Raw genomic sequence first — 12,354 nt, 5'->3', positions numbered from 1 at the left:
TTTTTGTTTGCAGTAGAAACTCGGGGTAAACACTGCTAAAATGTAACACATACCCCTGTCGTCTGAATTGATTTTTGTGTGATAAAAGCTTTGGCTGTGGACAGAAACTAGTCCGTTTTAAGCGTCACATAGGGAACGCTGCCAAAAGTGTAAAAGCCGAACGGTTTTGTGGTTTGTGTTTCTGCATCTGTTTTGACATGTGCAAGTTATCTTCTGTGGACAGAAACTAGTCCGTTTTAAGCGTCACACAATGAACGCTGCCAAAAGTGTAAAAAAGAGAAAAAAAGCCGAACGGTTTTGTGGTTTGTGTTTCTGCATCTGTTTTGACATGTGCAAGTTATCTTGTGAGGGTAAATACAGCGAATGAAATTGTTTGAGCACTCGAGAATCGTTAATTTGTCAGAACAGGAGGTGGTCCATACTAGGAGCCTGTTCATATTAGGCAACCTTCCCCTCAATCGAATTATCCCTGCATCATGAAGACAGAAATATCTGAGTTTGCTATAAAAACCCTGTCTGAGTCAGACAGGATTTCGGTGCTACCAGCATCATAAAATTTGAGAGACGTGCATATCTTCGTTGAAGGACTGAAAGAAAACGCGCAACAGATGTTACGCAACTTCCTGCATTCCATTGCGCATGCCTTCAATGTTTGTGTGTGTTGACGGAAGTAGTCATAGTAGTCGAATCCCAGGTTAGACGTTTGTAGAAAATCGAGAGAGATTTTGACGAATCTAGCTGTTTGAAGATCTGCAATCATAAATGAGATTGGAATGTAATTACAGATATACGATATCGATAAAAACGAACAAACAAACAAAAAAACAAAAACAAAATCAAAACAAGACGTCCCTCCTTGATACTCTCGTTTTAAGTGAAATCTTTGACTTCAGATGCCAAACAAATTTTGAAAAGACGTCACAACGTGAATATTGGTGGGGTGTAAATATTCTTTCACTTCTTGTGAATGTCTCTTGAGGAAGTAACAATGGCCTCGGTGACCTCAACATATCAGCAGTAGACAATTAATTGTGAGATCACTGGCAGACTGTGCATTTATTAGTTTCGCATATCATTGAAAAAAACAAAAATAATGTACAAGTTCGATTTATTCCAGACACTCAACAGACTGACAAATCTTGCCATCAAAGAACTTGAATCGGAAATAAGCTAGAACTCAAGTTAATATACGTAATGAACTCTTATCACAAGAAAGAGCTGAGGTCTATACAACACTGACTATAAGAAGAGAAATGATATAAAAAAAAAATCATACGCAGGTAGTACAGTAGGCATGCTCCCCAAGCTGTATCTCCTGCGTCCTGTACGCACTAAAAGTAATAAAACCGTACTAGAAATTCAGCACTACATCGCGGGATTCACTCCATCAATTTCTCGTTCGGTTTTTTCCGACTTGTATAAAGGCCACACATGCGCAGTTTGGGGATCCCTTTGCTGACTGCAATGAGCGTCTCACCTTGTGCCCACTTTTCGCAGACGAAGGCGAATGCTTTGCTGGTGCACGGCTTGTCGTGGAGGTTGCTGCTGCCCACGATCACACAGTTCTCGGAGTGCGGACTACCCAGAAGGTCATCGCTGGGCTGGCCTTCCTCCCAGGGCAGGTAGGTCATCAGTTGACCACCCACACCCCTGTACACCCCCTCCTCGGCCAGGTCGTTCGTCGCCACCCAGGCGTAGGGCTGAGCACTGAAAGTTTAACATTTGAAAGGTCTGTGTTGACAAAAAGTGTGCCGTAGAATATAGCCTTTTTATATAACCAGCCTGCAGAATTTCGTAGTGAACTTGGGATATTTATCGTGCGCATGCATGCACACGGGGGTGTCCGGGCACCAAGGACAGTCTGCACAAAGTCGACTGTTGTCAATAAATTCCTCGATCTAACGATGGTATCGACGAAATGGTTAGCGACGTACCTGTCTCCCCGACTTTCCATCCCGTGTGAACGATCATGTGCACAACTTCAGACGTGTCCACGCTTGTACATTTTATAAGAGTTTATATCCTTTCACTTGGACACATATCGAAAATCAAAAGACTGGTTGTTTACATTGCCGAACGTTCCTTTTTTCATTGTATTTATTTCACATTATTATTGACAATGTTATCTGCTAGGAAAATTAATTCATTCTGCAAAAAACAATCTATTCCTTCACATCCTCCTCTTCCTGGACATTATCATCATCATCATCATCATCATCATCATCATTATCACCATCATCAGCATCATCATCATTATCATCATCATCGTCATCATCATCATCATCATCATCATCATAATCATCATCATCATCATCATCACCACTACCACCACCACCACCATCACCACAGACACCACCTTGGTTGGTCTTAATTCTTACCCCTTTTTGTCTATGATGAGCGTTAACATGTCCACGCTGTCAACGTGAGTCAAAGTGCTGCCCTCTGCCCTGCATGTCGCCCTCGCCCCAAACCAGTTTTTCTTCGCTGTGTACAGTTTGATACAGGAATTGTGGTAAGGATTCATTCCCCAGCCTCCTGGGCAAGTCATTGCTGGAACAAATGGCAAATTAAATTAAGAAGAAAGAAAGAGTTGTCAGGCAATGAGTAGCCTACGTAGTGTCCGTGAATGAAAAGTGTACGAGTTCAAAGATTTGAAAAGAGTTTGTAAATGGGACAAATATCTACTTGCTACTTTGCTATAACATTTATATAAGGTTACCATGCCGCAGATTATATTGAGGAAATGCAGATTTGTGTTTTTTTTTAAACTATATTATTTACATGAAAAGTTGAACATGGGAAAGCTCTGCTTTATAATCCAAAACACATACATTTCCTATTTTTGCTGATTTTGTGTATCCTATTCTTCTGCATTCTCTATATAATTATTTAAAGTTGTAGCTTACCTGTTGTGAAGGAAAACAGAAGGTGCACACAAACCATCCGACACAGCATTCCGTTCATCTTGGCGAGGTACTGAGATCAAGATCTCCCTAATCTTCTTAAATTTATCTCTATTGCAGCCGAATAGGTAATCAATCAGTCGCACTTCAATGGTTTCTCAAATCTTCTTCAGTCTCCCTCGATAGCAGCCAAATACTTATCAGTCTCACTCATTTGATCTCCTGAATCTTCCATCAGCTCTCTCCTTAGCTCTGAAATTGAATGTCGTCAACCTCACTAAAATGACCCGGAATATACTCAAATATAAAACTTTAGTAGCCAAATTAATTATCAGTCTCACCAAAATTCACTTTGCAGGTTAAAGATACCCTCTTCCTCATTTTAGAGTGACAAGGGAAACTTATTCTGGTCCTGAAATGGGAAGCTTCACACGGAGTGTTTAAAGTGGAAATAATAATAATAATAATAATGCAAACTTTTATAGCGCTATTCTAGAAAAATGTCTACTCTTAGCGCTTTACAATACATACATCGACCAAGCATACTATACACGCACAGGCAAAGAAACCGACCAAACATAACCAACAAACTATACATGCACAGGCAAAGAAAGCGACCAAACATACAATACACGCACAGGCAAGATAACGACCAAACATAAACAAACATACTATGACCAAACATAACCAACATACTATACGCGCGCAGGCAAAGAGAACAATCAGCACATGTAATAATTACTGACAACTAATAATGCAGGCATACAATGAAATCATGTTTTTTTGTATTCCTTTGCTAAAAAATAAGTTTTTTTTATGTTTTATACCTTGCATGACGATTGACCGCTGTAAATTGTCAAATTTGATGCATTAAAGTTAAATTGATTTTCATTTGATTTGATTGAAATAATTGCTTGTACGGCCGTGTAATGTTTGATATTCTCGATTATGACCGGATTGCGACAACCGGAACGTGACACCGAATGACAACATCTGATGTCCGTTATTTTTCTCATTCTGTTTACATTTAGTCAAGTTTTGACTAAATGTTTTAACATAGAGGGGGGAATCGAGACGAGGGTCGTGGTGTATGTGTGTCTGTGTGTGCGTGTGTGTAGAGCGATTCAGAGTAAACTACTTGACCGATCTTTATGAAATTTGACATGAGAGTTCCTGGGTATGATATCCCCAGGCATTTTTTCCTTTTTTCGATAAACGTCTTTGATGACGTCATATCCGGATTTTTGTAAAAGTTGAGGCGGCACTGTCACACCCTCATTTTTCAATCAAATTGATTGAAATTTTGGCCAAGCAATCCTTGACAAAGGCCGGACTTCGGTATTGCATTTCAGCTTAGTGGCTTAAAAATTAATTAATGACTTTGGTCATTAAAAATCTGAAAGTTGTAATTAAATTTTTTTTATAAAACGATCCAAATTTACGTTCATCTTATTCTTCATCATTTTCTGATTCCAAAAACATATAAATATGTTATATTTGGATTACAAACAAGCTCTGAAAATTAAAAATATAAAAATTATGATCAAAATCAAATTTCCAAAATCGATTTAAAAACACTTTCATTTTATTCCTTGTTGGTTCCTGATTCCAAAATCATGTAGATATGATATGTTTGGATTAAAAACACGCTCAGAAAGTTAAAACGAAGAGAGGTACAGAAAAGCGTGCTATGCAGCACAGCGAAACCACTACCGCGCTAAACAGTACCGTCAGTTTTACTGCGTTTTGCACGAGCGGCGGACTACGGTCATTGTGAAAAAATGCGGTGCGTTCACTTTCATTCTGTCAGTTCCAAAGCTTGACTAAATGTAGTAATTTCGCCTTTCGCGACTTGTTAACTCTGTGTTCTCCCCAAAAAACCTTTCCAATCGAGCCGTCGGAAGCAAAATTGAAGGCTACGGGAAGAGCGTGGTGAAGACTTCTTGCAGCATCAAGCGATAAAAGGAATAGGCTCCAAGCCAGCTAGGCCTACCGTGCACCCCCCTCAGGATCCAGCTTCAGTTGGCTAGAGATGTTCATTGGGGTCTACTAAACACGTTTTGACAAGTTCGCCACAAACAAAGGGACATAAGTAGAAGTGGGAATGAGTTTTTTCGTGGCGAACTTGATAAAACGTGTTCAGTATAGTAGACCCCAATGAATATCTCTAGCCTACTGAAGCTGGATCCTGAGGGGGATGCACGGTAGGCCTAGCTGGCTTGGAGCCTAGAACTGCAAGTACTGGATGCACACTGACTAAGACGATAGCGATTTTGACACTCGATTCAGTATTCAAAGTGTCGAGTGCCAGAAGTTCTGCTTTAGTTAAATTCTGCACACATGATTAAAAACAATGGAGAGAAGTTAATGACATGTGCAGCTGACAAAATATCGCTCCTCCCGGCGAAAATCACGAAAATCACAAAATAAAAACATCACTCAATCAATTAACCAATTTGGACAAGAAATGTGTAGACTAAGACCGGTGTCTCGCGTATTTATGAGATAATTTATTTTTTTATTTTTTACCTAAGCCTTGGATATCATAAGCAAGAACGGGACAATTTACCAAATCTCACAGGGAACTGTCATAGCGCAAAATGTGGGTGCTCGAAGAGATTGAAAACATATAATTATGCATCAAAGTCTAATATCAAAGGTAGGTATCTTTAATTGACAAACGTTTTTTTTTTTCAAAGTCGCTAACATGACGAATTGTGTTATGTATGATTTTGACACATTAATGCACAGACTTAAAAGCTTTTACAACAATGATTTACTCAGGAAACTGTTATTGTTGACTATGACAGACAGCGTCCATTTGTGCAGATCGAGCCATTAACTGGGATTGAAAGTCATTTGTGTTCATCTAAACGTGCAGAAAGCGATGTTTCACTGTCTGTGACTGTGACCTTTTCATACTTAAAAAAAAAAGAAATTAGAAGAGAGCAAAAAGGTCCATCAAACTGAGACCATTTCTAAACACAAGGACCCAAAATAAACAAATTGTCCAGTACACTTAAAACATTTTACAACGAAACATCAATGTTGCAATGAATGTTTTGTTCCGTTGTCGTAAAGTTGCTTAGCTACAGATTGATTTCACGACTGTGATAAATTGCTGTCTTCCGCTACGTCATGTAACTTTATAGATTATGGTAGGTCCTTTGTACGTTGCGGCGTTTGCTCTTCACTTTGGTTTAAGTTTCATTACAGTTCAAGGACTAACTAACTGTCTGACTGACTGGTGGACTGACGGGCGGACGGACGCATGGACGGATGGACGGACGGACGGAATGACAGACAGGCTAACTATCTAACGAATTAGCTAACAAGCTAACGAACTGAAAACAACTAACTGACTGTCTGATCGGCTGACTGACTGACTGGCAGACTGACTAAATGACGGACGGACGGACAGACAGGCGGACTGACTGTTAATTTACTCTTTACAGTTCTTGGCATTTTGCTACCTCATTCAAAACCTTATGCTTGAAGATGTGCATGCGATAAAGCATTATGTTTCATTGCATTTGTAAAGGCGAAAAGACTGGAGGAGCCGCGGGAAAAAAAACCACTTTGGGACCAACTGTTGGAAGTGCAATTTTTGTTGTTGTTGTTGCAGCTTCTGATTTTTCTGAAGGTAACTCTGGTAAAGGAGTGAAACGAGCTACCTCCCAGATTGAATCTACAGAGAATATTTGACTACAGTTACCTTTTTTCAGCAGGAACCTGGCATTTCTGTTTCAGCGATCCCATGAGCCAAGCCATACCTTTCTGACATGACTGTATTTTGGATTGATAGATTAATGAGTGCATCAACGTTCACATTTTTGTTGTTCTTGGCCTGATCAGTCACTAATTTGCAAACTCAATTAATCATTGCTAGTCTTGCATTGGTTTTAGTCAATCGTTGCATGTGTAACATTAGTGCACCATTGTTTTAGCTTGCTGTCGTTACTATGACGTCGTTTTGTCCAATCTGCAGACTGGGGATCTGCCGTTTAGTGATGCAGACCACTAGTGGAGTGCAATGTTGGATATTACGTCACGGATATGACGTCATCCTCGTCATCTTCGTCCATCCTGTGAAGTTGAAGTCCATTGATATTAACATTTAGGAAGAACAACTTTCATACAAAAAGACTAATGCTTTTTTGTGGTCAGAGTTTTCAAACACCTTAATGCTTGTCCAAATTTACAATTAAAATGTGAACCCTTGCCTTTTGATTTCAATTTAAATAGAATTTTAAGTTCAATGCACACCTAATGCTTTTTTGCCATCTGTTGCTTAACTGTAAAATCCAGTTGGACACCTTAATCTGTTATATTAATTCCATTTGTGTCACTGCTTTGTCAGATTGCTATGGTTCCATTAAACCTTTATGTATTTTGATACTAGAGTGGTATCAGAATGTTTAGGACTTTGAGAACTATAGTTGTAGCACAGTGATGCATTCATATTGGTACAACTAGCTTGATTGCTACGGAGTTACAAAAGCACAGCAGTGCAGTTGGTCTCTGTCATTTTTAGTAACAGCTTTTGTTCGTTTTCTTTTGAATTAATATTGACCAGTGACGTCATCAGACATTAACATCATCAGCACGATGACGTCACCTTCTTGCACACCAAGGAACTAGCTAGCTTCTTCAGTACTAATGTTTTCCTTGCGTTCTAGAGTGGGACATAGAGGTAGACTTTAGTTCAGTTTAGTTCAGCTTAAATTCGGTGTATGTTAGTGGAGTTGCTGTGTAATCGGGTGGATTCAGACGCTCAAAGCGACTCCTTCATCTGTCTGATTGTTTATTTCCAGCTGCTGATTGTGTCATCAGCTAATATCAACGAGATTCCACGAAAATCACAACGAGACAATACCAGGACTCTCTTTGGACAGTCCCCGCCCCCTCAACCCCTTAGACCACCCGGTTGATTCTATTTTGCCATTCGAAACAAAAATACCAGCATTACTTTATTCTACTGCCACACTTTGACATTTTGAGAGCAGCGGTAGACGGGAAATAAGGCAAACATTCCCAAAGTGTTGACACAAATCGCCTGCCGTAACTGTGGGTGTAGGACCAGTTTGCATCACCATGAAGAATGGCTGTGAAATCAAATTAAGTTCCAATGAGAAATGTGTTTGTTCCGTGGAAGTGAAACATGTGCCAGATACATCTTCAGAACTAAAAACTGTCCAAAACGGAGATCTAAATCAGATTCGGCGACTTTGGGAGTAAAGTATAAATGGCGAAAGTATGAAGACGATGTGAAGGATTGACAAATTCATACACTGTAGTTTCAAAGAATGTAGGGTGAATGGTCAGGGATATTTGTGATTATTTACTGGTGTGCAATAGATAACTGCTTGTATGAACTGTGAAAGTAGAACGCAGGCAAACATAGATTATTTTGATCTTAGGATTTTTGAAAATTGGAGAACAATATCGATGCATTCAAGCAAACACACTTAGTTAACAAAAGCGGTGTTACCACCTGGACTGATCTATATTTATTTTACGAACCCATCTTCGTTACCATCCTATGATAACATTTCCGTTCACCTACGTGTGTAGCATAACATAGTGTTATGTTATGTAATTTACAAGTATAAACTCTATGCATGAAACATTAATTTATTCAAATGTATGGAACTATGCAAATTACATCGATGTACTCTGCATATCAGATACGACCTAATTTCCTTTGAATACACTATATAACGTGCATGAAATGTATTTATTGATCAATAATAACCGCACAGTGATATAGATAGTGATCCTATAAATCTACATGATGAAAAGAATGTACTATATTATTATTATCAACAATTTTTTTATTATCCCGTTTTTATTCTTCGACCGCAACCTTTAGTCATGCACAGCTCTATGCAAACCTATGCGTTTCAATCTTAACCCACGTGATACAGAGCTATTTTATATTGATCAAATAACAGTTTGGTACAGGTGTCTTTTTGTTGAAAAACACACATAAACTATTCGGCAGGTGCAATAGATGTGATTGTAGACTACATGATTTTTTTTTTATATCTTGAACGATAGTCCTTTGAAAGTTTCTATATTTTTGAAGTGAATGATGCATGTATATATCTAAAAGTATTATCAGTATACTTGGTGCTATTTTTTGAGAGGAATACTAAAAGTTGATGGAAAGTGTGTACAGAGTTTGGGCTAGAAGTTTGTGTATAACATATATTATGGAAATGTGAATAAAAGGTGAATACAAAGTGTGACTTGCATTGGTGGTTTTTTTCTCGATACTGTACGTCTGTCTGTTCGTCATTTAATTTTCTCTCTCCGTCTCCTCGCTGGTACATCTGTCTGTCTGTCTGTCTGTCTGTCTGTCTGTCTGTCTGTCTCTTCCTCGCTCTCGCTCTCGCTCTCTCTTTCACTATTTTTTCTCTCTCGTTCCCTTTCAGAACCTAAACATTGACTCGAAGACAACTTCAAGGTTGATTCGTCTTATAAACACGCTCCAAAACAAGGCATCTTTAAAACGACCGTATCGCCTGGCGGCACCACCGCATCAAAATGGCTTCAAGACAACTTGATCCACTTAGCCACTTCAAATATCATGCTATGTCCAAACTGATATTTACGCCCGAAATCTTGAGTCATCCTCTGGGCACTCTCTCTGAAAAATGTAAGTAGGTTAAAACAACCCCAATCACGTGGCACCACCGAACGAGTTCAGCTTTCAGCCCTTCGACCCTTTCCGTGAACGTAGATCAGTCATTCAAACATGTATTTTCCGAGAGAAAAAAAAGCGATTACATTTACGGATTCACCTACAGATCCAAAAAACACTCTCTTACGAATCTAGGTATCTTTAAATACTCGATTAACCCCCCCCCCCCCCCCCCCGCCCGCTCCCTCGCCGCCTCTCACCGCCTAACTTCAACGCCCGCTTGAATCGCATCACCTAGCACCAAGGGGACTGTTGGCCCCTTCAAACCTTGTGCTAAGTTAACACTGATTCCCCCCCCCCCCCCTCCCGCCCCCGCCCCCCCCAAAAAATAAACACAACCGTGAAAAAACACACCCACACACACACACACACCCACACACACACACACCGTCATACACACCCACACACACACGTTCGTACACACACACACGCACACACAAACAACCAACAAACAAGAAAACCTTTAACTTTTGATTTTACGACCGAACGTCTGAATCGTTCTCTGAACATCCTCAGAGAAGTAATGCATCTTCACAGCCACCGTATCGACTGGCACCAGCGAGTCAGTATGGCTTCCAGACTGTCGGTCAGAATTATCTGCAGGCGGATGCCCAAATGTCGGCCCGGTAAAGTGACCTTTGTACCTCAACGTGAACCGGCGGAGGGGAGCGGCAACCACCTGTTACGGCCTACAGGCTACAGATACCTGAGAGAAGCTGGCCCATTAAATACAGCTAGGTATAGCTGGTGAAATCGTCAAGATTGAATACGTACTTCCCATAAAGTGTGTGGATGTTTTCTCTCAGGTGAAGGCTTAACGGTTTGACTGTATGGACATCACAGATGTCCAGAATCACTACGTCAGTGTAGCCGGCCAAGGTGTGTAGGCCCTACGGGTAGATTTTGACGATAGGCCCTACATGCACCCAATGTTCCTGGCAAACGTGTTTGGCATAAGATGCATTTTATGACGTTAAAATGCATTTGATGACACTACACCTAGACTTACACATTTGCGTTTGCAAAACACCTCACACTTACTGCACCTTTCTATTTTCTATGAAGCACCACTCATTCTTCTAGTATGCCCTTCTCCCGGGCGCAGTCAGGGTAACATCTTTGTAGCTAACCAGCTTCCTGGAAAAGCGCGGAGTCAAAGTGATGAAGAGTTCATTGTGTCAGACACTGATTTTAACTTTTGGTATTAATAATACGAGATGATTGAGGCTGCAGTTAGATAATGAGAATACTTTGAGTGACAGACGTCAACAATTCAAAGGGGTCACTTTTTTGTTTGTTTTGGTCGCTTGTCCGATGTCTTGTTGTCTTACGCGGTCACTCTATTCATTCAAACGCCTACTCTATGTTTGCAATCAAAGTTCAGTAACTGTTTAAAGAGGCATGTAAGCAAGACAAGGTGACGCAACTCAGCAACAGGAAAGTTTCAGCATGAAACCACGAAGAACGCTCAATTATCGCCCCCTTCCCTACACACACACGCACACACACAGACACACAGACACACACACACACACACATTCTCTCTCACAGACACACAAACACACTGACCACACACACAGACACAGACACAGACACACACACACACGTACACACACACACAGACACAGACACACACACACACACACACACACACACACACACACACACGTTTATCCGCATTAAAAACAAACAAACAAACACTACACCAAGTGCCGAGCGGTAAAACAAAATGTCAACAACAAACAAACAACAACAGCAAACGATACCTACACGTGTGTGTTTTTTATTTTAAGAACATAGCGCAGCTGGATAGAAAGCAGTGCAAATTACTTGTAATAAATGAAACAAAATAACATAAAAGATATAGCATCTCTGCGGGTCTCAAAAACAACTGTGGAATATGGCAACTTGGAAAGCTTGTGATCGTGAAATCTGAAAAGAATTTGAGCTGATAAGGGTGAAGCAATATAAAAATCAGAGGGAGAGGCGTGTGTGTGTGTGTGTGTGTGTGTGTGTACGTGCGTGCGTGCGTGCGTGCGTGCGTGCGTGCGGTCGTGCGGTCGTGTGTGCGTGTCCATGCCGCTCTACACATTAACCAGGTAACATTATTTTTGTTTCGCTGCCAATCATATCTATTTTTACCCGTGTCGAGACTGGGCAAAACTACAGGAGCAAAACCACAACCGAAGCCGACTTACGACCAACAAAAAAGACAGGCATTATCAAAACGGTTTGATTTACCTGTACAAGACGAATTGGAAATGATACCCCTCGACCGATAACAACACCACCCCAAAACATTTCCCATGCTGACATGCTAGATTTAAAGCTCACAGACATTTCACGGAAAATGGATCCACAGGGGCCAAACAGCTCCTGCCAATTCGTATAAGACCGCCTGCTTGTTCTAGCACCGCTCGGTGTTGTAAACACGTTGTTGCCTCCATGTTTTTGTTGAAGTACATTTGTAGCTGTGTGTGTATTAGTGAGCTTTAAAATTTTTTTTTTTTATCGCTGTTGATGTGGAAACAGAAGTGTCTACCTGCAGCTCTGGGTGAGATGGGAGAAAGCATTGAAACTGGGCGTTGACCGAAGGATGAGAGAAATAAAGTTGTTTTGTGGTAGTTTTAAGTGAGTATTGTTTAGGTGTTACTTTTATGCTTGCCGCTCCTGTGACTTTGTTAAAGATTCTGTTTTCTTTGTATTTGTTATGTGCTGTGTGTGTGTGTTTGTGTGTGTTTGTGT

The sequence above is a fragment of the Littorina saxatilis genome, linkage group LG3 (genome assembly GCF_037325665.1).
Source record: "Littorina saxatilis isolate snail1 linkage group LG3, US_GU_Lsax_2.0, whole genome shotgun sequence".
Lineage (NCBI taxonomy): Eukaryota > Metazoa > Mollusca > Gastropoda > Littorinimorpha > Littorinidae > Littorina > Littorina saxatilis.
This window is presented reverse-complemented; position numbering follows the sequence as displayed.